At 41.8% G+C, this 26,732-nt stretch overlaps 1 protein-coding gene across 4 annotated transcripts in view; it reads right to left on the bottom strand.

Moving 5' to 3' along the window:
* Plekhg1 (pleckstrin homology and RhoGEF domain containing G1) overlaps positions 1-26,732 on the bottom strand; it is a 222,922-nt gene that overhangs the window by 162,745 nt on the left and 33,445 nt on the right.

Genomic DNA, 26,732 nt, shown 5'->3' with positions numbered 1-26,732 from the left:
AATAATATAGCCAACACTCAATACCACAATGTTTCATTTCCATCTATCTAGAGGGGAATAAAATGGTGTCTTTGTGGTTTAAATTTGTATTTTCCCACTGTTAATAGTAGATACACAAGGCTCCAAGTTCATGCTTTACACACAGACACACACACACACACACACACACACACACACACACACACACATCACCTAAAAGTTATCCTGCTTTTCCTAAAAAGGTAATGACTAACTAAAATAAATAAACAAAAACTTATAAAAATAAGTAGAATTCAAAAAATATTCTATTTTTCTGTCTGGTTCTTCTTTTGACAGAAACCTACTGAGTTTCGATCACTTTCAAACTGACTCACTAACTTACCAGCCATCTAGAACCTGGAAGTGAGACTATGGAAAACAGAGAAACCTTTTAAGAGCTCTTATTTCTCCTAACTGGGATATCTATTAGCTTCATCCAGTTATGCAGTGAATGCCTTATGTGTGCCAGGCATTGTGCCAGGTCCAGTGGGGCCTGGTATCTCTGAGGAGTCCATCTCTCCAGGACAGTGGATGTATTCTTAGAAAACCTACATATATCAAGCAGTTTTTTAATAAACTAGATTGTTTTCTGTGGCATTTTGACAGATATATTAGGAACAATTTGTCAAAGTGAAGGTTCTAGCCACTCAATATAGATATTAAGTGTCAGATCGGCATGTCTCGCCAGGGTCTGCATGCAATACATAAATAATGTTTATGAAATGAGTTGAGCTTTTAACGCAATTTCAGCCTCTAATTTATATCAATTCCTGGCTTCCATGGACTCATTCAAGAGCATCAGGTAGAACTGATGGAGGTTCTATAAATGGCATTAAGTTGAGAACATAGAGGTGCTTCCCAAATCTGGGTTAGATTTCTTGGTATGCCGGCTCTGGGCTTGTATAAAAGAAAAGGAAAATCAAACAGCTATGCTATTCATGGATTAGAATGCTGCCATTTTTATTTATTTTGCAAAATGGACTAATGGTAAGCAAACTGATTTAACATGGGTTTATTCTTTCAAGTGCAGAATCGAAGACTGGGGTTTCCAGTAGAGGAATCCTTCCTCAAATACCCTGCAGGGTCCTCTCATTTTCACAAATAAGGAAAGTCTAAGCAAAATCAATCTCTATCTCTTTGTCTGTCTGTCTCTGTCTTTCTTTGTGTGTGGGTGTGTATGTATGTGTGTGTCTGTCTCTGTTTGGTGTGAGAATGCACATGCACATCCACTTATGTGTGTCAATGTCTGTGATTGCATACCATGGCACACATGTGAAAGTCAGAGACCCCCAGATGTTTCAGTCAGGTTGCTCCTACTATGGATGGCAAACTAGTTGGTCTGAGAACTTCCAGGAAGTCTCCTGTCTTTGTACCCCATGGCAGACTCCTAAAACACCTCAAAAATCCCCAACATTTGAGCACTGATAGTTTGTCAAGGAAGAGACTAAGGATACAGTCATGATTAAGCCATGTGCAGTCTGTACTTCTAAGGGACCCTCTAGCCAGAGGCAAGGTCCAAAGCAACTGAAACCACGTGTCATAGAATAGAATAGTGCAACCAGAGTATTAAAAGCAGGGTCTTGGTAGTACAGCAATGGAAGAGAACTGTGGGTAAGAAATGACTGCCAAGAGATCAAAGAATGACTTAAATAAGGAAAGGGGAGGTGGTTGTGAAGGGAAGTTTTTTTTCAGAGTCTACACATAATACCATGGGGGAAGCCATGGAACTTGATAGCCATTTTCTTAGCAGACACACTTCTGAAGAAGTATCTTTTCTGAGTTAGAGTTCACTAGATCAACAATGTGAAGCAAGTTAGCCTCTGTAGCCAAGTGGTAAAGAGGAGTCACTCTATGGAACACCATGAATTTCCTTTATCATGAATAATATTCAGCTGGGTGTGGTATTCAAAATGACCCAGGACCACAGAGGTGGCTCAATTGGTCAAATTCTTGCTTTTCAAGCAGAGGACCAGATTCCAGATTCCCAGAACCCACAAAGAAGCTAGAGGGGACATATGCATGCACATGTAACCACAGTGTTGGGGAACAAGGCAGAGAGAAAGGAGGATCCCAGAAGCTCTTTTTCTGGCCAGCCTAGCCAAATTGATGAGTTGCAGCTTCATAGAGAGACCTTGCCTCAAAGAGTATGGTAGAGAACAGTTGAGGGAGACAACTAGCATTGACCTCTGGACTCCACATGTATGTGCACAGGCATGTGCACACATGCACACAAACATATACATATATACATATATATACACATATACATACAAACATACACACACATATATACATATATACACATATACACAAACATATGTATATATTTATATACATATATAAACATATATACATATACACACATACATACAAACATATACACACATATACATATATACACATATATACATATGTATACAAATATACATATATTCAAACATATATCACACATATACACGCACACATATACATATATACATATATATGCATTATACACATATATACATATATATACACATACATACACATATATCACATATAAGAGCAGTGTTTGTACAGAAACACAAATAGTTCGATTGTCTCATAAATAAATTATATACAGCAAAGAGATTGCCTGTGATGGTTCTTTAATAAAATCATATTCAGGGAAATGGCTGGAACCACCTAAGTTCCCATAGAGCTGTGTATTTAACAGCAAGGAGATGGCTTGATTTGAAGCAGGCGACTGAACAAACACTGCTCTGATTTAGGCAACACATGGGAAAGTCTACTCCACCACCCACCAGTGTTATAGAAAGGAAGGTAATTTCCTTCTCCTGGAGGCCTCCTCCACCTCTCCACATCATTCAAAGAAAAGAGGCTCTGACATATTAGCGATGGAAAAGTGAGCTACCAAATCCATCATGGAGTATTTATTTAACATCCGTCTTGAGATTTCAGCGAGTGAGCATTTGGGAGAAAAAGGAAACATGAATGGCGAGGAAGGGCTGACTTCCAGTAACACATTTCACAGTGACTGCTCAGTCACTATTCATCCCCATGGCCTTCAGCTGCAGGGCCACCAAGACTTCCTGCAAACCTCTGGCTTTGTGAATATGAGTTTTTTTCACTTCCCAAAAGAAAGGAAATGTTAAATTTGAATAATTTCACTTACTTACCTAGGGACTTACTGCAAGAAAACCCTGCCTTTTTAACCTGCGCCAGAGCCAAGCATCGTTAACTCTATGAAACTCTCCATCTGGCATGTGAGCACACAGTGGTTTTGCTCATCTTAGCAAGTCTCCACATTTAATAAGATTATCATTTCAAAAATATGTCAGGGAGCCCCAACTTCACAGATCATTCTTCCTCTAAAATGCTGTTAATTTCTTTCAGGAAACCGGTGGAATTGTCTCTTATCTGCATAGTAAGTTTAGATAGGCTATGTTAACTGTAGTGGATTTACTATAAAGTGTGTATGTGTGTGTGTGTGTGTGTGTGTGTGTGTGTGTGTGTGTGTGTGTGTACACTTGCCTGAAGGTGTGCATGTTGTATGTGGGCATGTGTGTGGAGGTCAGAGGACAACCTTGGGGGTGTTTTTCTTCAGGTACCACCCACCTTGGTTTTTGAAACAGTCACGCAGGGAGTTGGCCTACAGTGAAGTAGACCAGGCTGACCTGCCAGTGAACCACAGGGAATCCATCTGTTGCTACCTCCTTATTCCTGGAGTTACATACATGTCACCACACCTAGGTTGTTTTCTTTCCCCCAGTACACAGCTACCTTTGTAAAACACTGTAGGTCCCTCTGGAGAAGGACTGGGGTAGGAAAGGCTAACAGTAAAATTCTTACATATTTTATAAAGATCCTTCCCCAGGAGGACCTGGCTGTCATTCAAGAGGTTCTGGGTCTGCAAACTGACTCAAGCCTAGAAGTTGGTTCACAGTCTGAGATTCCCTTTTGCCAGGACCCAAATGTAGGCTTTCTTTCATTTGTTTTAATTTTTTCTGCTTCTACCAGATCAAACAAAAGCAGTAGGTGTCTTACCTGTTTCGTGCCCGGAAACACCATGACTGATTAGCCAGTAACAAAGGTCCATGCAAGTCCTGCCACCATAAAAACCACTTTGCCCCTGCTGCCCATTATGAGTGAGAATACCATGGATACTGTTTCTCACACGCTGCCTGTTACAGTGCCTACACTCACCTTGCCAGTGGGATCCAGGGCTGCCTCTTGCTACTTCAGGGTCCAGTTAAACCCATCACATTTAAGTCATTCGACCGAGCAGCATCTGTAACCTTAAGGTGGCCCTCTCAGCACTCTGGGTCTTACAGGATTAGTGAAGGGCATATTTTCTGGGCCTTTCTGTTGTGGATGACTAGATTTTACACAGCATGCCCACTCTAGCATTGGGATCTGAGTGTCAATTGTGGTGATTTGGTGGCTGGGTTAAAATATGCTGGAGTGAATACCATCCATGTTTTAAGGAGAGTACCATGTGAGTTTAAGCCTTCCCGAAAGATACAGGCTTTCTAGAGGAAATGAAGCAGGAAAACAGTGTCCTTCATCCATTAAAAGAATGGTATTCGGTGGTGTTTAGACACGAGGCTCCCATGCTTAAAACTTAAGTCTAAATATATTGTTTAAGCAGCAAGTAAAGTAGTAATCTGCTGGAGCCAAACCGCAGTGAAATTTCAGGAATGCACCCAGGTTGTATGCTTCAATTTCCTGCTATATTTTTTTCATAGCTTCTATTTTGGTCATTGATTAACTAATTCTTGTTGGAAGAATTTTTGGAATATAAAATAATTTCAGAAATTAAATTCCAACTCAATTAAATTAGACTCCCAGGTAAGAGGCAGAAACTTAAGCCGTCAAGTCCTTTCTTACACATACCTGGCAAGAGAGTTGCTGCCTGCTTAGCAGAAATCCCCCTCTTCTCCCTATCACATTCTAGATGGTTCTTCTAAGTACTTTCATTTGTCCTAATTTCAGGAATCTGAACTAGCTGGGATGACCCTCAGCCAGAGGGAGAGAGACAAGAAAGGGTCAAGCAAGGGTCAGTGGGTGTTAGAGGAGAGGGAAGAGGGCTACCTGCTGATAGGAGTGTTCCAGAATCTTTGAGGTGGAAGGAGATGAATCTGAAGCAGAAGAGCTTGTGCAGGGGTTGGGGTGGGGGCTTGACAGGAAGAATATCAAACAACAATGACTACAAAAAGCATAGGCAGGGAGAAAGTCCTGTGCTCTTAGAGCTGAGTGTGTGAGGGCAATGGAAGGGCATTTTATGTAAAAATTAACAGATAAGTGTTCTTGATGTTGGAAAAGAACACATCTAAGCAACTCATGATCATCCTTGAGAAACTGTATTTTCCCAAGAACTAGAATGAATCCCAAAGACACTCACAGCCCTCTTCCTGGAAAGAGAAGTGAGCATGAGGAGGTCATCAAACAGATCTCTTACGGATGACTCAGAGAACTAACACCACTTACGAGGATAGAGTCTCCTCCAGTAGGTTACGAAATCTAATCTGAAAAGAAAAAATATTCATAATATACAGCAAAAATTAAGGAAAAAGAAGAATGGTAAGACATGAAGAATCGATTCCAGGAGATGACTGAGCCTCCTGGAGTCGATTGAACTTTCACTGATATGAGTGTGGAGAATTACCCTTATCTAAAGGAGATGGCAGACCCCTACATCCAAAAAAAAGGACCAGTGAGAATAGGCTATGGTGAAATTTCAGACATCTCAGAACTTAGGCCAAAGCAAAGCTCCCTAGCTGGTCATGGTTTGTACATGTCTATAATCTCAGAAGAGGACATAGGTTTAAGGCTAATTTGGACTATAAGTTCAAGTCCTAGTCTCAAAAAACTCCTAACTGCACATAACACACATACTCACACACGCACACACACACACACACACACACACACACACACACACACACACGTTTTAAGAGTCACTCTCAGAGCAGATTTACTGGCTACACTAGATGATACATGTGGCAGAAGCAATGCCTTCAGTCACAGAAGCAATGTCTTCAAAGCTAAAGAACAATCATTTTGAGTTGGTACTGAAATCACTAACCAAGTGGGCAGAATACTTTTCAAACACGTGGTAAAGGAGCCTGCCACCCAGGCAAATTATTTATCAAATAACTCAAAAGAAATAGTATACTGAAGAAATAATTCTACAAGAAATTAAAGAAAAAGATACAGCAGATGTTGACTAGAACCCCAAACTAGAAGAACTTGGTCTACAAAGAAATCAAGCTGTAAAAACCATTTTGAGTTAGCAAAATTCAGTGGCTAAGGAAGAGGCCCTATGGGTTTTTGACTTGACAACAAACGTCATCTGCATATTGACTTTAAATCACGCTCTCTCTTTTTACCACCACCACCACCAACAAAATGGCACACAATCACAATCAAAGCTATGGCCCAGTGCCACAGTGTTCCACTGTGGAACTGTAAAACATGTTAATTTAAGAAGCAGATGTATCACAGGTAGACGGACTGACTGTCCTGGGTCCAGGGGGTTCCCAGATGGGAGCCTTCAGAGGTGAATTTGGGAAAGTCCTGTGCAAACCAGACAGAACAAACAATGTCTGCATTCTCCTGTGTCTGACCCGAGTTCAGTAGGTGCTTTCAAGAAGAAATGCTTGTCACCAATATTAACATCAGGGAGTATGCCTGGAAAATGAGGTTTTACATTTGACTTTATCTCTTCCCAGTGCACGTCAAGCTTTAAAACAAAATATTTGTTTGGAAGAATCAACTTGTAATTGTGAGGCATCTAACTTCTAACAAAAAGAATATTCCAAAACTGGAGTCATGTGCAGTTAACCAGGAAGGATTCAATAGGGAATTAAAAAATACCTAAACCCCATTTGGAAACAACTTTATCAACAAAGCCGAGGACAGAAAGGTCTGTTTCCTTGTATGATGCAGGGGTAGCATTTGTAAGTCGTCACCGTGGATGGACACAGGAAAGGGCAGGGGCAAGACATCGGTAATGCCCAGAACCATGTTAATCTACAAACCAGGTCCCCAGACCATGTTACGATCTACTGCTGCTAGGAGAACGTGAGTTTGTCTGAGAGGAAGCTTCTCAGAGATGTACACAATGCTCCTTACCCCTCTGTGTGGATTTCAGAGTTCTATAACATTAGTCTAATTTTCAAAGACAGTCATTAAGGATGCCATTTTAGGCTAAAGTGCTTCTCAGTTTTTAAAATCCCCAAGTAATGATTCTTTTCATGAGCCTTAACACTCTGAAGTCTAATGACCCCAGAGAGGGACTCATAGATGACTTTTCTGTGTGTCTTCAACAGACAGCATAAATGTTAGAGGTGTGCTGACTCAGCAGTCGTTTGCATAGGAAGTCACCAGCTTATCTGTAAATGATAACTCAGACCTAGAGATGATAACTGTTTTATGCCTTCTCCCTGAACTTGCCCTCTGTTAACACCCAGAGATATGTTTATTTTACATCTCCTCTAGAAAATGCTACAGTCTTGCCTTTTGCAAATCACCAACTATTGGAGCATATAATCAAAATCCAACCTGGTATCCTTCATTGCGTAAATGGCTGGCCCCTCATACATTAAACAAACCAATGGGACTCTGCCAAATCACTGGACATCCATCAAACTTCCTTATTTTAAGGTGTACCTAATATCTTAAAAGCATACCTGAAAGCACTACGCAGTTCATAATTAACATGAAATTTAGTGTGACTGAGTGCCCTTCTGTTCCCTGTAAAGCTGTTAAACCGATTGTGTATCTTAAATGTCCCACACGGCTAATCCCCAAACTGAAGGGAAAAGAAAACACACGCATGCAGCTCATTGTAAATGACTGGTGATAACTGTGATATTTGAGTTTGTGAAATTGTAGTGCAGGTAAGTGGAGCAAAGAGAGTTCAGATTGCAGACATTAAAAAGGAGAAAAGGGTGACAGCACAAGGCTGGGGAGGCGGCTCAGTGGTTAGGCGTGCTTCTCTTGCAGGGACTATAGTTTGGTTCACAGTACCCACATAGTGACTCACAACGCCTGTAACTCCAGCTACAGCTTCAGAGCATCCAATGCCCTCTCCTTGCCTCTGAAAGGCCCAGAACACAAGCACGTACACTCACTCAGATACGCAAATGTGTGTGTATTATATTCAACATATTCTAATATATTTATTGTAATATGTAATTAATATATTTAATATATAATTCAATTTTTAGTTTATTATTTATGTGTTATATACAATTTAATTTTATTATTCATATATATTTATGTAAATATAAATAAATTATATATAATAAAATTAAAATAATTCTCTGAGAGAAAAGAATAATGGGAACCAGTGAGATGGCTCAGCCAGTAAGAAGACTTGTTTGGAAGCTGGACAACCTGAGTTTCATCCCCATGTGGTGAAAGGCAAAAAATAACTCCCACAAGTTGTCCTCTGACTTCCATGAGTAAGCTGTGTCATGTGGCCCTGCCCCATGACAGACAGACAGACAGATAGATGACATAGAGGATAGACTGACAGTAGATGATAGATGATAGACAGGTCAATAAACAAATAGGTACATATGATTAAAAACCTTAAACTATGAAACAAGACAGAACAAGCACTTATTTGTGAGTGTGCTCAACCATGAATTGCACATAATTGAGCCACGGTTTCTGGAGTTTTAAGAAACAACAGCAGGATTACAATGTCTGTCCATGGACTCCACATTTGTTGATTTTAATGAATGAACTACTAAAAGTCCCATTCCGTTATTTCAGGGAGTTAAGACACTTCTCTGCTATGTATTTTAAGCAAGATTTGCAGATTCCACAGCTTCAGTGTGTGTGGGGCAAGGGGGCCGCAGAATTAAAAAGAGAAGCTGGTGAAGGCTACAGTTTACTGGCTCTCCAGGAAACTAATTGGAAGGTGCTGGAGTAAGTTTGCTGAAGGAATGTAAAACATTTGTATGAGTCTGGAACTTTCTGGTGGGAGGGCTGGAAGGATAGGAGCCACACCCACACTCAATTCATTCTCTTTGGTTTTCAGTGACTGCTCTGTTCAGTACTCAGATCAGACAGGATTTTGACAGTTATTTTTCCAGGGAAGTGTCCTTCAAATGCTCTAAACTAAGTTTTTGCATTCCCATCCACTCACCCCAATGATACTAACTGTTCTTGGAAGGATAATATTCAACAAATTCCATCCACTCTCTAAAGTCAGTTACAAACCACAGGCAAAGACTCGGGTGTTTGGGATAACCAGAAAGCATGAAAATGATGGTATACCTCCGAGCATTTTCTATACTCTCCACAACAATCAAAGTTTACTGTCCAATTGTTTCATTACTTCATTATTGTAATGGGTTTTGCCCCAGCAGTAGGCCTAGAGTTGAGGATTGATAGTTAAATCTTTCCATATGTCTGAATGGAAACCATTTACTCTGGTGATGGAGAAATGATTTATTCTTTGTTGTAAGTTAAAATCACTTTCATTTCTGAAGCTTTTCCCCATTGCTGTTCTTCACCTTGATGAATTTTTAAAGCTCAGATAGAGTGCTAGATAGCTTAATGGGTCATACTATGTGCCTTTGGTATGGTGCTAGATAACTTATGAGGTCATACTACTCACGCTTTCCATTTCCAGCTACAGTTTAAAATGTCACTAAGTCCATCAAGTTCTTGGCCACCCTAGGCCACATGTTCTGTCGTTGTTACTCTCAGCACCATTAGCCAACAGACCGCTTCTTACCCAAATGACAAAATCCAAAACTGAGCATCTGCATGATGCCATAAGGGGAAATTTTCACATTTCATATGACAGGCCAGTGAAAACACAAGCACACAAAAATATTGTACAAAATCACACTTAAGCTGTGCCTATAACATACATACAAAATATAAATGAACTCCATGCCCAGACTTTGGTCCCATCTCTGAAATATGCCAATTATTTTTAAAGAAAGAAAATCCAAAATTCATAGGGTTTCTGCTTTATGTTTGGCTAAAAGATAGAAGCCATTATCACAAAGGCTAGGCTGTCTTTCTCTTCCCTCTTTGTTCCTGTACTTGGCACAGTGATTTGCACATAGTAGGCCTCTGCCTGAGTGAGTTCATGTGATTCATGGAAATTTAGCATCATCTATTTCTCAAAGGGAAGGGATTATGAGATTTGATTTTTTTCCTGCTGTGGGAATTTCTGTCCCTTCTACCTATGTCAGGTATGATATGATCAAAAATTTCCAGTGACATCATTCATCATTTCACGGATAGTACCTCTAATTTGAATTTTGTTACTTTTGGAAGCATAGATAGACAGCTTCTCATTTTACCTGATAAAAATGTAGAATTTGTAGTGAGTATTATAATTTAGAAAAGAGAACACTTATATATTATGGCTATCATAAAACCTGACAATGCCACTTACTAACATCTTTCTCTGTCATCTATCACACCTGATCTTACTCCTTCCTTTCCTTCTTTCCTTGTGTGTATGCATGCTCACATGTGAGGGGGGCTCATGTGTGTGTTCAGGTGAGCTGGAGGCTGGGGTCAAGAGTCTTTCTCAACTTTTCTGCACCTTAGTCTTTGAGTCAGGGTCTCTCAGTTAATCTCAGAGCGCATCAATATACCTAGTTGGGCTAGCTTGTTTGTTCCTGATTCTGTTGCTTCTGTCTCTACAGTATTAATATTACAAGCAGGCCACCACACCTACCTGGCATATATACAGGTGCTAGACATCTGAACTTTGCTCTCATGCTTGTGTGGCAAGTGTCTTTTCAGCTGAGCCGTCTCTCCAGCCCCCCATCCCCCATTGTCCACCTTCCTTTCCTCTAGTGGGCTATACTTTTCTTGGCTAATCTGCCATTTTTCCTTTCCCACTTGACCTAGCATCTGAAGGCCCCAGGCACCAGTCACAATAATGTCTGGACCCACTTCTTCCCATCCTTGTATGTTTGTAATTGTCCAGAAGAACCCAATACAAACAAATGTCAAAAGACAATGCTGGACCATTGTCTGTTTCTCTGCTTTAACTTATAATCTCAGCAGCTGGAGAAGACTCTAGACCAACCACATACACGGAATGAAATTACTGGGACAAGTGCAGGTCACTAATCTCAACCATGTTTTTAAAGCTCTTCCACAGTCTCTATTAACGTGTTGCCACTGTCATTAACTGTCACTATTGGGTGATAATTGAATAACTTGTGCTGTTACCCATATCCATCTCCTTCTAGACTTTGTCTCCGCAGCAGGAGTGGCTTCCACTTTTTTCAAATCCTCCAACCCTTTTACTTTCAGAATCTCTTGCCATGCTGAGGAAGGTAAAGCCAGTGGCAGGAAACTCAATTTCCTGAACTTTCCGTGTCTGCACCCACCTCTGTCTTCCCTGTTCTCCCCCTACCCCCTTCTCTCCCCTTCCTTCTCAATTCTATGGATAAGCTCACGGGGCTTGTCTCAAGCTCCCTCCTGGCAGCCCTCAAGCCATCTGCTGGACTCAGTTTCTTGACAACTGGAGCTATGGGAGTCTTAGCACTGACTTTCTGCTCTCTTATTTCATTCCAGGTTTGGGGAGGGGTGATGAGGACTGAGAAATGGGGCGGGCAACCACATACTATTTTCTTCCATTTATTCAATTTCTCTTTCATTGACATTTTGCTCTAGCTTACCCACAGGACATCCTAAGCAGCAACTCTTATGGCCACACCTCTATGACCCACACTCTCCCATGGTGTTCCTAATATGACCACATCTTCTTAAGGATTCCATTGTGGATCTTCTCCTTCCTGGGTATCCATCATACCTGGCTCCCCTCCTGAATCAGCCTGAACCAAAGCTTTCAGTCAAGGATTCCCAGGGACTGCAGAGCAGTTCCAGGCCATGCTCCTGGCTAGTCACTGCCTAGGGCAAAGCCCTATTCTACCTGATCATGGCCAGATGCACTCATGACTCCCTCAAGCCCCAGGCCCTTCCTCCTGCAGTGCTGACCTGTCTGTTGTGCCCATTCACAACCGTTCCTTGGAGTCCATCCCACTCTTGCCTCTACCTGATGTGCTATGCTACTCTTAGTATCTTCTTGCCTTCTCCACTTCGTTGATTCTTGGCCCCAACAAGGAAGACTCAGCCCCAACAAGGAAGAGCAGGGTGCTTCCTTCCACAATTGCCTCTTTGATTGCAACTGGAAATCCTCAAAGACAGAAGCCACTGCTCAGCTTTAGACCCTGGGTCCAGGGCCATCATCATTCAAATATGATAAACTAAATTTGAGTCTTTGAATGAAGATAATAATTATTCAACTGTTTCAGATACAGAGCCTACCTTTTAGCTTAATAACAGCATGCAGACCCCTCACAAAAGGTGTTGGATAGTATTTTCACAGAGTAGCTGAAAACCCTAAAGAGGAAAACACTTTCAACAAAATATCAACTGGGTTAGAAAGAAGAAAAAAAGGAATTCAAATGAATCCATACTAGAAATGTATGGGACATTTAGCCTGATGCGCTCTAATTTCTAATTCAGCCAGGGTCTCCTGAAGCTTTTTAGTAAATAAAATCAATGCCTAGGGACTAAAGAAAGTACTCAGTCAGTAGAGTTTGGTACAAACATGAGGCTCTAAACTCCACCTCCCTGAACTTACACACAAAAAAGCCAGGTTTGTCAGGAAATATTGCAATTCCAGTGCTGGGATGGGTGGTGAAATGTGGCAAACTGGATAGAGATCCAGGTTCAATGGGAAATATTGTCTCAAAAACTAAGGTAGAGAGCCAATGGAGGAAGACAGCTGCTATTGACCTCTGACCTCCACCTGCACATCCCTAAAGCCCTATAACTAGTGAAATGCGTAATATGTATAATTATAAAGTATTCTTTAAATTAGAACTTGAGGGTAAGTTATTCCTCAACACCTTGCCTTTTGATCACTAGTTTTTCTACTGTCCCCATCACTCACTTGAAAGAGAATAAGAAGGGTGAATCTCGGTTCTCTCTTGTCTCTCCACAGACGATACATCGAGAGACATGGATCACAAAGAACCCTGAGTGTCAAGATGAAACAGCCACTTACTAACGTCAAGACAGAGACTCTATGACACATTCAGTGTGCTCATCAGCATTATTAATTATAAAAGGCAGGCTGCGGAATGGTATTGAAACTTTTTAGGGGCTGAGGGGAGATGTGCTTGTAGGAAACATCTAAAAGGATATAAAAGCAAACTGTTTTAAGGAATTCTGACAAGAGAGTTAATTGCTCTAAGGCTCACCATCTTTCTAAACTCCCTATCTAACCATCCTGCACTACTCACGCACTGTACAAAGCATTCTAAAAGTAATAACAGAGAAGAGACAATGGAATAGGTTGTATCCCACTTCAGGTTGCATCAGGTTTCCTCAGACTGGTCCCTGGAGGAAGCTCCCCATCATTCTAAGCCCTGGGTTCAGCCTTTCAGAGGGTCAAGAAGAAGAAGGCTCACATCCCCCACCCTCACCCATGCCTGTGTCACTAAAGGTCAGAGTAAAAGAGGCAGGAAGAGGCCTTCACTGGAAGTTTATCATGCTGGTTCCCTGGTCTCAGGCTGCCATCATCCTGAACTATGAGAAGTAAATTTCTCTTGCTGAAGCTACAAAACCCAATGGCAACCCAAGCAGATAAACCTAATACTCCTAACACATGGAAGAAATCTGGTCCTCAGTACCTTTGTATGTGTCCTCCTCTGTACTTGCCTTCCATTAATGTGGTCTCCTCTGAGTTAAGAGAAGGTGCTGCCCTCAGCTGCATTCTCTGGACTTTGCCTCAACAAAGCCTGAACCTTCACACACCCTTTCAGAGGAAGGGCTTTCTCTCTTCAATAAAGTGGTTCTGAAAGCACAGAGATTTGCATATACTCATAGTTGTATTTCTGTTGCTGGGATAAAATACCTGCCTTGCCAAAGCAGCTTAGAGGAGAGAAAGGTTTATATGGCTCAAGTCTCTTATGGCTGCAGTCCATCACTGTGGAAAAATCAGAGAAAGGAGCTCAAGATAAGTTACCACATTATATCTATAGCTGAGAAGCAAAGATCAAGGAATGCATACTTGTGCTCCACTCTCTTTCTCAACTCTCATGTGGTTCAGGATCCTACAGATGCCTACAGGATGGCACCTCTCACAGTGGGCAGAGCTTCCCTTCCCAATTAACTTAATGGAAAACCACCCCCAACCCTCTGTGCACAAACATGTCCGAAGACCCACCTGATCTACTAATTTCCCACTGAGATTCTCTTCCCAGGTGATTCTAGGTTGTGTCAGCATGGCAGTTAAAACTTACACTGTCTCATCTCCCCATTCACTCTCATTAAGTAGCTCAAACAGTATTCATCTTGAGTTTCATCCCTATTATTCCTCATGCTTGGTCACACTCTTTTAACACCCGTTAACTGAGCTAATTGTTTCTCTTTCTTTTCCAAGGAAAACATGTACGGGACAAAGAGTCCTCATGCACAGAACATAAAAATCCACACACTCCGATCCATCACTTCCTTAAGAAGAGTGCCCTTCCATTCCAGACAACTCCAGTACTCACAGTGACCTCTGTAAAAATTTTAAATTAAATTAAATTTTATGTGTATGGATGTTTTGCATGCATGTGTGTCTATGCACCATGTGTGTGCCTGGTACCTGCAGAGGTCAGAGGGCAATGTTGGGTACCCTGGGACTGAAGTTACAGATGGTTGTGAACTATCATGTGTGTGCTGAGAATCTACCCTGGACTTTTCTAGAAGAGCAAGCAGTGTTCTTAAGCACTAAGCAATGTCTCTGGCCTGTTTTTATTCCAAGTTCACATCTTATTTGGTCCTTACCCTCTTTCACCTCTCCAAAATGTTTAACAATGCTGAACTTGGCCTAAGTTTCCTCTGGTTATTTGACACCATCACTAAATTTATCTGAAGCCCCCTAACTTTGTGGTTTTGTCCTAACTCCTTACTCTTCTGATTTCGTCTCGCTGAACTGCTTTAACCAATAGATTCTATCCTTGCTCCTTGAAGCATCTGCAAGCAAAAAGAGTCCACCACCCAACACCTTGGAGAGGAAAGAAATCCTTATTTCTTTCTTCCACCTCAATCTGTTCAACTTCACTTATTTTTGTATGTATGCCTATTTTCCCATATAAAATTTGGTTTCAACGTGGAGTTGATGAATTAAACACCCATCGCTGATTATCATAAACATACAAGGGGTCAGGACATAGGTCTCTGCTTTGAATTCACAGTAGGCGGTACCCCTCAGATGTCAGCTTTCTTACACCTAACTGAGAAGCAGGAGCACCCTTCTTGTCTACTTCACAGGCTGCTGGAAGGTAGAATGAGAAATTCCACATAAGTCCTGGCTTTGATGTCACTACTGAAAAATGGCCCCAGGACTTCCTCTACATCAGTCAATACATGCCCCTGTCATGGTCATGCTGTTGGGAATAAGACATGAATGAGGAGCTGGGGGATGGGGGAGAGATAAGGGGAGGACAAAAGGAAGGGGCAGAGGAAGGGGTGAGGAACAGGCTTGGTTATCCTGGGCAGTGATGTCTCTGAGTCCGCTGCTGCTGGTACAACAGCTCTAGCCTCCTACATTCTACCCTTTATAGGACAGTGCAGTTCATATCCATTCTGGGTTGCCTGTCACAGCACTCAAGATCCTCAAGAGCTGCCCTTGGCATATAGATAGTAGCTGGATAAAAAGAATCAAACTGTGAGGAAATCTTTAATTGTACCATTTAACTTATAAAAATAAAACAAAACAAACAACAACAAAAACAACCAACCAACCAAACAAACAAACAAACAAAATGATAAGATAGACACACTCTAGAAGATCAAGAGAATAAGAAAACCCGGAAAATGCCATCACTACCTAGAAATGAGAGGATTGTGGTTAATCCCTCGGTAATTTCCTTCTACTTTTTCTCATTGGTTTATAATGGAAATTGAAGTGTTAGCTGTTGTCTGACCTTTTCCCCCACTGGACATTGTAGCACAGGCAATTTTACAAGAGAGCTTTCAACTATTGACCTTTTGCTACTTGCAACAAAGAAATTCTTCAAGAATGTCAGAAATACCACATGCTTGTTTCAGGAAGCAGCGTCATAAGAAGCTATGTGGCATACTTGTCTTAAGAACCAGAAAGTTCTGAAAGCCGTAGGACTGTCTTGATTCTCAGATGCAGGAGATCAGAACAACTCTGGAGGCAGGCTTGCACAATGGCAGGGAAGGGCCACCCTAGGACAACTGGGACAGAAAACCTCCTGCTTAAAGCTCCTCTTTAGAGCATTCTGTATTCTAGGTCCCAGAGATCTCTCGTTATGTGCACTCTTTGTGCAGCCTCCATCTTCCATGCTTTCTTTTCTCTGGCCTTGTCCCACCCCACTCCTACCCACTTTGCTATGGTTTGGACTGAAAGGTCTATGTGTTAAAGAGTTGGTACCCGCAGGTTGGCACTATTAGGGGGTGGTGAAAACATTAAGATGTAGGACAGAGTAGGAAGTCACCAGGTCACTGGAGATGCTCTTGAGGGACACTGTGGGGCCCTCTCTCCCTCCTCTGCCTCTCTCTCTTTTCCCTCTTTCTATGTGACAAGTGATTTTTCCCTGCCATGGGTTCTGACTATTTGTACCATACTGTCACATTCAAAGCAACAAGGCCAACTAACCAGGACTAACATCCATAAAGCTCTGAAATCAAGTGAAGCTTTCTCTATGTCAGTCAGTTATCACAGGTATCTGTTAGAGTAACAGAAATCCAAACAATGTAATCCTCTCCAGGAGCCTTTAGCCAAGCTCTGAAGTATCTATCTGAAGTGCGCAGGGAGGAGCAGGGGTGCTGGACTCCCTCATATCAGGTGAAGAGGCGTTCTTAAACACTAGCTTAGAACTTGCATTTCTCTGGAACTCTTACTGTCTGCCATTCTCCAGGTACATTGAGTATCTTAGGTGGCCTAAAGATGTCCTCATCATAGAATAAGTGTCCATCCCACAAGGCTTGGTCAAACCACATGGGGTGTAAGGTGTGTGTGTTGTCTTATGTCAACTTGACTCACAAACTAGAGATGCCTGAAAGGAAGGAACCCTCTATGAGAAAATACCTCCGTAAGATCTGGCTGTAAGGCATTGTCTCCATTAGTGATCAAATGTACAAGGCCCAGCCCACTGTGGGTAGGGTCATCCCTGAGCTAGTAGTCCTGGGTTCTATAAGAAAGCAGGCTGAATAAGCCTTGGGGAACAAGTCAGTAAGCAGCACCCCTCTATGGTCTCTGCATTAGCTCCTGCCTTCAGGTTCCTGCCCTGTTTGAGTTCCTGCCCTGATTTCCTCCAATGATGAACTATGGTCTAGAAGTGTAAGCTGATTATACCCTTTCTTCCCCTACTTGATTTTTGGTCATGTTTTTGTGCAGTAATAACCCTACCTAAGACAATATGGCTGCTATGTGGGGCCTTTTTCATTCTAACATTCCTTGAGCATAGGGATAACACCCATTGTACCACTCTTCACAATCTTCTGTATCATCTGGAAGCATCTCAGAATGCAGGTGAGCATGTGGCTGGTTCAGGGCAAGTAGAATTACTTAGATGGAGATAGTGTGGTGGCCTGCCATCATCATGCCACACAATGCAGGTGTCTACAAATGCAGACATGAAGACATCTAGTTTGAGCATGCTGGACAATGACCTGAGTCTAGGACCCTGAGGATGTGGCCACTAAAGGGTGGAACTAGAAGCTATAAGCTTATAAACTTTGGACAGAAGAGTTCTTCTTTGCTTCTTTTTCTGGGTCATAATATTTAGTTGGGTTTTGAATTTCCACATCCTCTTCTGAGCAAGAGGAATGGGTCAGCCTTTCATCCTTCCCTGGCATTCTTTGAAATGGTTTATTCAGGTCACCAGTGACCTCATTGCTGCAAAGTGTATGGCTGGCTCCCTGCACCTTTCTCCCCACTTCAGCTGCTACAGTGTGCTTCCTCTCCTTTGCTTCTGCAGTTCAACATACTCCTGGCCTTTCCTTTCTTGCTGATGGTTCTGTCCCCCCTCTGCTGAATGAGGTCTTCCTTCTCATCCCACCCTGGAGGTGATCTAGGATCAATCACTCTCTCCCCGTGCTGACTCTCAGAGATATCATCACCAGGGTTATAGAAAATAGCACTTTGCTGACAGTTTCCTGGGTACTTCCTTCCGTGACTTTCTTCTAAATCCTGGGTTCACACATCGAAGGCCTGTTTAAGAGCCAAGATGACTAACTCAGACTTCTTGTGAACCTGTCTTTCTCCCACATTTATAGCCTCAGCAAACAGCACATACTGAAATGCTGATGGCCCTCAGATGTTCAGGCTTACATCCTTGGCTCCACCTCTTTAAATTTGATCAATTTATTTATTTATTTATTTATTTATTTATTTATTTATTTATTTATCTTCTACAACTTGGATTATCAACAAACTTTTGGTTCCATTGTCAGTAAAAACCTCTCCCACTGCTGATCTGAGCTCCCATCCTTTCCCTTCTGGACTGTGACAGCCACCTCCCACTTCCTGGAATAGCTCTTGAGGGATACCTGTGTATCTCTGACATGGAGCTACCACATAGAAGCCAGTGGCTTTCCGTTCACATTCAAGATCATGCTCACTGGTGGCTTCCAGCTCCTCTAGGGCTGCGGTACCCAGAGCAAAGCCATGCTAAGCAGGACCTGTTTCCTGGTACCCCTCTTCCACTTGTCTCCCAGCTAAAGGATACTAGCCTACACATGAAGAGAGATAGCACCCATGACTCTCTCAGATGGCCTATTGTACCAAGAACTGTTGCTAGGAAAAGGCTGTCCAGATAGTGTCTTTAATTTGTACAGAACACATAAAGTAACTTTCCTCTGATCATAAAAATCTTGAATAATATGGAAATCCTGAGAAGTAGCAAGAAATAAAAAACAAACAAACAACAACAACAAAAACAAGTGTCAAATCCCAAAGACGACCACTAGTCTCCTTACTATTTTGGGTTAATTTTGTATCATTGTTTTACATAGTAATGACTTTTGAAAAATTGTTGGTTATTACACTTTCTTATATACCTTAAAGGTTTTCCCAGGAAATCTCAATTATTCATACAATTGTGTGTATGTATGTGCCATACATTTGTCCTGTCCTCTCGTGTTGATACTTTGGGTTACTTCTATGTTATGATAGCTTATAACCATAATAACTAGGACCAAGTGTATCAACATTTCCTTTGTTCAGGGTGTTTCCCAAAATGAAAATAGTGGATCAAAAGTCAATAAATGGTTTTCCAGAAGGTTTTACTTCAAACCTTGCCAGGCAATCTAGCTCCAACCCTTATTTTCAGATTGGTCACAGTAAACACTGCTGGCATGTGCTGAAGGTACGAGCTCCGAAGTGGTGCCAGAGGTGTACAGACACGCAAGTGAGCGCAAGGCTTGAATTCCAGAACACTGGAGAGGAGGTTAGTCTTCCAGTTTCTTCATCCCAGTGTCTCAATAGAAATCTCCCTCCTACCTGTTCTCTCCACTGCCCTCTTCTCCTGTCCCCTGCTTGCCTCTGCCCTGCTCTCCTCTCAGCAGATCCCTTCTCCCTTCCTCTTGCATGCTCCCAGACTGATATCTCCATTCCCGCTGCCATCCAGTCCTCTACCGTCAGCAGCTTTGGACAGAGATAATGATGATGCTCAGCCCATGCTCTACAGCTAGGGCACAGCTTCTTTCACCCCAGGATGCTTCTTGATCACCTGGGGATATTGTTACAGTACATATTGCTATCCTTCAGGATAAATTAATTATCTTCAAACTGCTTTATTCTCCCTGAAAAATAATATCATCCAGTGTAAGGGCAGGAAATTATCTAACTCCATTGAACTACGCGAACTCAACCCTGAATTCCATTGACTAAGTCAAGCCATAATTGTGACTGAGAGGGGATAATACAACATAGCAGAGCAATGATGTATGTGCACACATTTGTGTGTGTGTGTGTGTGTGTGTGTGTGTGTACATCTCTGTATTTGTGTGTCTGAATGTCTGTGTTTTCATGTTTTTCTCACCTACATATCATCCTCAAACAAATGTCCACTTGCTGAAAGCACTGTGAAAACTGATCTCAGTGGGCTCTAAAGAAAAGCCTTAGATGTGGAAAGCTGCCACTCTGCCCTCTTCTTACAGTCAGGGCCTTTCTAACCAGCTCAACATCCCTTTTGAAATGGATCACACACACACACACACACACACACACACACACACACACACACACATACACACACACACACACAAAGCAGTGGTGGCAATTTACCACACAACGCCACCCTGGGAAGCTTACAACTAGAGCCATAGTTCATTCAAACTCTGAAAGTAGTAGTTCAAATGCCAAAATTATTACCCCAGCAATTGTGTTTGTTCGTTCTCCCTGATGGCCCCTGCAGGACTTCCACACAACTAAAACATTTGTTTTGGACTCGGTCTGCTATCCACACGGCAGACAGAGGAGGAGTTAAACTTAAGACACTCACCTTTACAAGAACAGGTTCTCTATAAAAATTCCATCTTTGTGTAGTTCCTTATAAATTTTATACCACTTCTTAGAGCATAGGCTTGAGCCGCGCAGCCCATAAAATGCCTTATGTTGCATGGAGACATGTTTTGGAAACCAAGAGGGCAAGTTCTTTATTATTATCTCTGTAATTGTGGATTTAAGTTTCTAATGATCACAGATGGCAATAAACACGAATAATGTTCAAGGAAGGGGGCAGGGATCTTTCCTAACTGCAGGGCAGATGTTGACAAAGATCGTTATAAGCAGTTCTCCAGACAAGACACATGTACTTCCCGCCGCCTAAAAGATGGAATCTATGTGTGGTGTAGGCTATAGTAAATCTAAGTTTATACCTGCAGACCCATAATGGCCTTTTTTAAATTATTGTTTCTTTTATGAATGGAGATAGGTTTATTCCCTGCGTCGGGTAGGGAGAGAATGGGGGGTATTGAATTGGGGGTTTGACCTTCATCATGGAAAGTTTTATGAAGAGAGCCCATAAATATTTGTATGGAGAAACACCATAGAGCCGGCACATTCCCAAATTCGCAGAGTTAGAGACTATATTCCCAAGCACATTCAGTTGAAAGTCATAATCCAAGAATGAAAGATGCTGGATACATTCTGGCTTATGCTTGACTCAAGGCTACAGAGCATGCATTTGAAAGTTTAGCATAGCAGGAACTCTTTGGGGCATCTTTTGACTGTGTCAAAGATGGCCGACAGAAACATTTCTGGGCATGAACAGATTTCATCACTATTTCGCAGAAGGAAAAGACAAGATGCTTTCGAGGTGTCTTAATATTAGTTTTCTCCTAAAGTTGCCTGTTTCACTAAGGGGCTCAACAAGTTCCTCTTAGGAAGGATTCATGCATATTCACCATTGTCAACCCTGTAACGGTACTGAAATAACCTGCCAATGTTGGATACAATGAATCTTCTTATAGGCAGGATAATAAAAACTTACAGGTTTTTTTGTATGTGCATGAATGTGCATGTGTTTATGTGCCCATATGTATGTGGGTGCCCACAGGGACCAGCAGGTGTTCTATAGTTAAAGTCGTGAACTCTCTCACGAGGCTGCTAGGAACTGAACTTGAGTCCTCTGCAAGAGTAGTAAGCACTTTTAATGGCTAAGCCATCTCTGTAGCCTATAATGAAGATCTTTTTAAAATTAAGATTAATGTTTTAAAAATAAAAGCATTAAATTTTCTGAAGGAACCGAAATACTTGTTTTTTTTAAACAATTATTTAATTTACAAAAATAATACAGCGTACTGGGGAGATCGTTCAGCCACTAAGAGCAGGCATTGCTCTCACAGAGCATCTGAGTTTGATTCCTAACTCACAACTGTCTATAACCTCAACTCCAGGGGATCTGATATCTCTGGTCTCTTTGGGTGCTCTGACACACGGCGTTAACATACACACATATACATACTTGTAAATAAATAAAGAAATTTGAAAATAATAGCAGGCACTGTTACCTGTTAATTTGTATTTCATTTCTCTTCACCGTGAGATTGATAACCCCCTAGACTTTGAGAGGGTCTACTCTTCTTAACAGAAAAAAATACCCTTATTCTTAACAAAGGGAAACACTTAGTGACAACAGAAAATGGAACAAAGGCAGGAAAATGAAGAAGCAAGTGGAGCCTGTCACAGACACATGTCCCTTAAGGAGCAGCTTTTGTAGCTTATAAATACAGGGCAGGAAGAAAGATGACTTAAACGCTTCCATCTCTGACTGTTACAAAAACATCTTTCAAGACTTAGATATTTTTTTATCTTTTAAATAAATATTTTGTCCTAAATTTGAAATGTTAAAGATAAATGTTAGAAGCTTACTGACTTAGCCAGTTTTTATCATGGCTCTAGAAACCTGAGAACAAACTCTTCCCTTGATCTATTACAAGAAACTGGCCATGTCCCAGAGTCTAGACAATGGCTTTTCATCTTTTCTCCTCAGAGTGTTCCATTCAATAGAAAGAATAGTTATTCGTTACTTTTTCTTTCATAAGCCTTCCTGGATCTGCTGAGAGTCCGGTACAAGGATTGTTAACTTCAAATAGCTCTACATAGCCTTGACCTACATTGGGGTAAAAACTATAAACCACACAGATACCTACAGTTTCAGGAAACAAAGATCATCTATAACACCTGATGGGCTATTGATCTTTATAGAGTCTAAACAAAGGACTTGCATTCTTCATGAGCTTTTGAGCCTTTTGGAGTTGCTAAGCACCTCTGCCTGGACCCCTCCTTACCTAGCCCATAAGGCTTAGCAAAACCACCAAAGAAGAAAACACAGACCAGTGAAGCACATGTACAGCCCTATGGGGTCAGAGTGGCGGTTTCAACATGGGGATGGTCCCTTCACCTGAGAACTTTGGGAAGGAGACTTTCAGAGTGTCCCTAACCCGAACTTCAGATTGACACACAAGTGCTCACTGACTGCTGGTCACAGATAGCAGTGCAGTTTTGGAGAGCAGCATGGACAGCCTGCCTTGAAGAGAGACCACAGACAGGTCAAAGCCCTCTGAGCCTCGGCCTAGAGCCCCCTGAAGCAGCAGCACCTTTCAGCAAACCCACAGTGTCTTTGCACATGACTCCTTCCTGGAAACACATATATGCTCCCTTCTCTCATAATTTCTGTCTGTTACCTCTGTTTTATTACCTTCCCATCATCCTATCCTATTACTTCAGTTTTCTCTGTGCTCATAAATAGTTCTGCTAATAGAGAACATTTGAAGGCAAAGGGCGATTCTCCATCCTCCTCCCCCTATGCATTTCATCATGAACCCAAATGTCACTTTCCTACTGAACCACGATCCATGATTACACCATATTATCATCTAATATTTGTGTCCAGAATTTACCAGTTGACCATCTGTCTGTCCTGGGTTGTACTGTGTCTCCCAAAATTTGCATGTAACATCTTTTCCCCTACTAGTTGAGAAAATGACTGTATGAATATAGGTTTTTTAAAGAGGGACTCCACTGAAATGGTCATTAGGGTACCCTAGTCCAATGTAAGTGCTGTCCTTATAGGGAGACATTACTATAGAGAGAATCTCTTATAAACATCACTTGTCAATAAAAAAGTATGTAGCCAATGACCTGAGGCAGAAGATAGGAGGTAGAACATCTGACAAGGATAGAGGAAATTCTGGGAAATAGTCAGAGGCATGAGAGAATCAAGCAGAAACTCGGAGGATAAAGTAAGGAGATTTTCACCTGAAATTCCGAGGAGGAGATGGGCAGAAACCAGCTAGTAGCTGAATCCAGGATAGAAGCAAGGAGAGATTTGCCCCAGGAACTTTGAAGATGTGGATGTAAGAAGACAAGGAGAGGAAACCAACCATATAGCTGAACCCAGGTTAGAATAAAAGGACAGTAAGTTAAGAACAACTCGGAGAACAAGCCGAAGATTATGGCTTAAGCACCTAGTAAGCGATTAGTCTCAGAGTTGCTATTTCTGGGAATTAAGTAGTTGGGAGGAAAACTGGATGATATTTTACACATTAGAACACTGAGAAAAGACTACTGGAAGATGGGGAAAAAGACAAGAGCTAAGTTAAGCAGAGCGATGTACAAAGAAACAGACTCTGTCAGCAATGTTTCTTAGAGTTCCAGCCTTCTGAAATGTGAGAAGGAAATTTCGATTGTTTCTGCCATCCTCCCTCTGGTCCTTTTTTGTGATGGCTCTAGTGAACCAATAGCAAACTGGAGGTGGTACTTTACAGGTATGGGGTGAAAGTTTTGGTCTGAGATTTAGTCCAAGATCATCTATTACATTAGTTTTTATGAAAAAAAATCCACAGGCTTTATTTCATTCCAGTTGGGTTTTGATAGCAATAAAATATCTGCCACATCTTAAATTACTGGTAAGAGCCAGAGATTGTGGGTGGGGAGGTAGGGGAGCCAACAAGAGACTGTTTTCACAATCCTGAAAGTAAGTCCCTTTGACGTAATACCATCACAGTGACAATGGGGGTAACCTACATACATTTATACTGCCAACCCCAGTAAGCTGGAAGCAACAAGACCCTCCTTTTATGGATGGGGAGCTTTTCCAGAGCTTCCCTTTACCGCTTGCCCATAGACAGCACAGGCCTGCACACACACATGCTTTCCCTCCTCCAATGTTCATGAAAGAAATGCATTTTTCCCACTACCTAGGGAGGTCCCTGTCTCAGAAGCTGGTCCTTTTCTGCCTACTATCTGTGATGGCTCAAATGACCCTTTCACCTCAGAGAACCCTCTGTCTTGTGAATGTTGACTTACACACTTCATATTTGAAGTCCTGCCTTGGTGTAAGGTACCCAGAAGAGAGTTCCCTTTTCCTGGGCTTTGGCATTCTCATTAGAAACCAGCTATTCCTGGCTGCCACCATGGAAACGAAGCCAATGGTTGACAGCAAGCAAAAGCAGTACAAAAATACAAATAAATGGATGTGTCAGTGGGCAGGACATTTTTGGTAACTGCCATCTTATTCTTTAACCTATACAGGGATCCTAAATTGTGTTTGAAGTTACCATGAGGAATGGACCATTCTGCCTGTTGGCCGCATGACAGTTGTACACAATTTTCATTTACACTGTAAAGTTGCCACAGACAACAACCACACTGTGGTACCATGAGGTGGATAAGACTTCTATGAAGAGGTTTTTCTTCTGTGAAGTAGTCTTTAAGACTGTGTGTTCATGAGGAGTCGGGAGATAGGCATATGATTAAATGCTTTCATTTATCGTAATGGAGGGCCATGCATGGAGCTCACATTGAGTTAGATCCATTGAGCTGGCAAAATGACTAACAAGGGCTACCTAAGAAAAGACAGGTTCACATGGCTCACAGGTTGAGGATAGAGTCCATTACAAGAGGAAAACCATGATGTCGTGAGGGTGAAGTGCCTGGTCACGTTGCAACCACAGTCAGGAAGCAGAAAGATATGAATAGTCAGCTCCCTCTCTGTTTTATTTAGTTCTAAACAACCCAGGGTATGGTACAGCCACATCTGTAATGGGTCTTCCTATCTCAATAAATTTAATGTGGGAACATGCTTACAGGTTTGCCCAAGGATTCATTTCCATGGTGACTCTAAATCCTTCCACATTGGCAATGAAGATTCACGTCTCTCATGGTCCTGTGTACTTTAGAAACTAATTTGCTCTCCACAATAATACTAAGTGTACATTGTAAAGCAATGAAGTGAGATCCAGGCATCGGGATGAGAGATCAGAAGATTCTTGGCGGGGCTGGGGACAGGAGGGAGAGATGGGCAAAGTCAGAGAGTGTTTGAGTCAAGACCTGAGCATCTGCCGTATGCCAGGAACATATAGGGGGCTTTGATGGGGCAGGATTGGAAGGAAGCTCTGGAAGAAAAGGCTGGGTCTCTTCCTAGGGATTGAGATCCAAGTGAGACATTTGTGAAAAATTCTATAGATACTAGTGGGCACGGGGGATACATGGCCTTTCAGAGGAAAACCGCTGAGGTTGGCTTTGTCCATCCACTTCAACAGCTGGGGTGGTTTGTGCTGACTTTGCTCAGCTTAGTGACAAGGTTAAGATGCAAGTTTAAAAATCTGCTTTTGTCTTTGAATCAATGCCTTTCTGTTGATACAAACATCCCTCCTTCTCTCTCACACACACACACACACAAACACACTCAAACAGGCACACGCATAGACATAATCACATAGACACAAAGACAGACACAGACACACACACAGACACAAAGAGACACATACATCGACACACACAGAGACATACATAGACACACACATGGACACACACAGAGGCACAATAGTCACACACAATCATACATAGAGACAAATACTGGCACACACAGATGCATACACAGATGCACACACAGAGACAAACACAGGTACACACAAACAGACACACATAGACATAGACACACATAGCCAGATACATAGACTTACAATACACAGACACACACAGAAATAGACACAGACACATATAGACACAAATGGACATGCACAGAGACACATAATCATACACAGACAGACATAAACACACACAGAAATAAAGACAGACACACAGAGAGATAAAGACAGACACACAGACACATACATACCCAGATACACACACACACACACACACACACACACACACACACACACACACACACACACACACACACACCACTAACACCCCA

Source organism: Rattus norvegicus, chromosome 1, assembly GCF_021556685.1.
Source record: "Rattus norvegicus strain SHRSP/BbbUtx chromosome 1, alternate assembly SHRSP_T2T, whole genome shotgun sequence".
In the NCBI taxonomy this organism is placed as follows: domain Eukaryota; kingdom Metazoa; phylum Chordata; class Mammalia; order Rodentia; family Muridae; genus Rattus; species Rattus norvegicus.
This window is presented reverse-complemented; position numbering and strand designations above follow the sequence as displayed.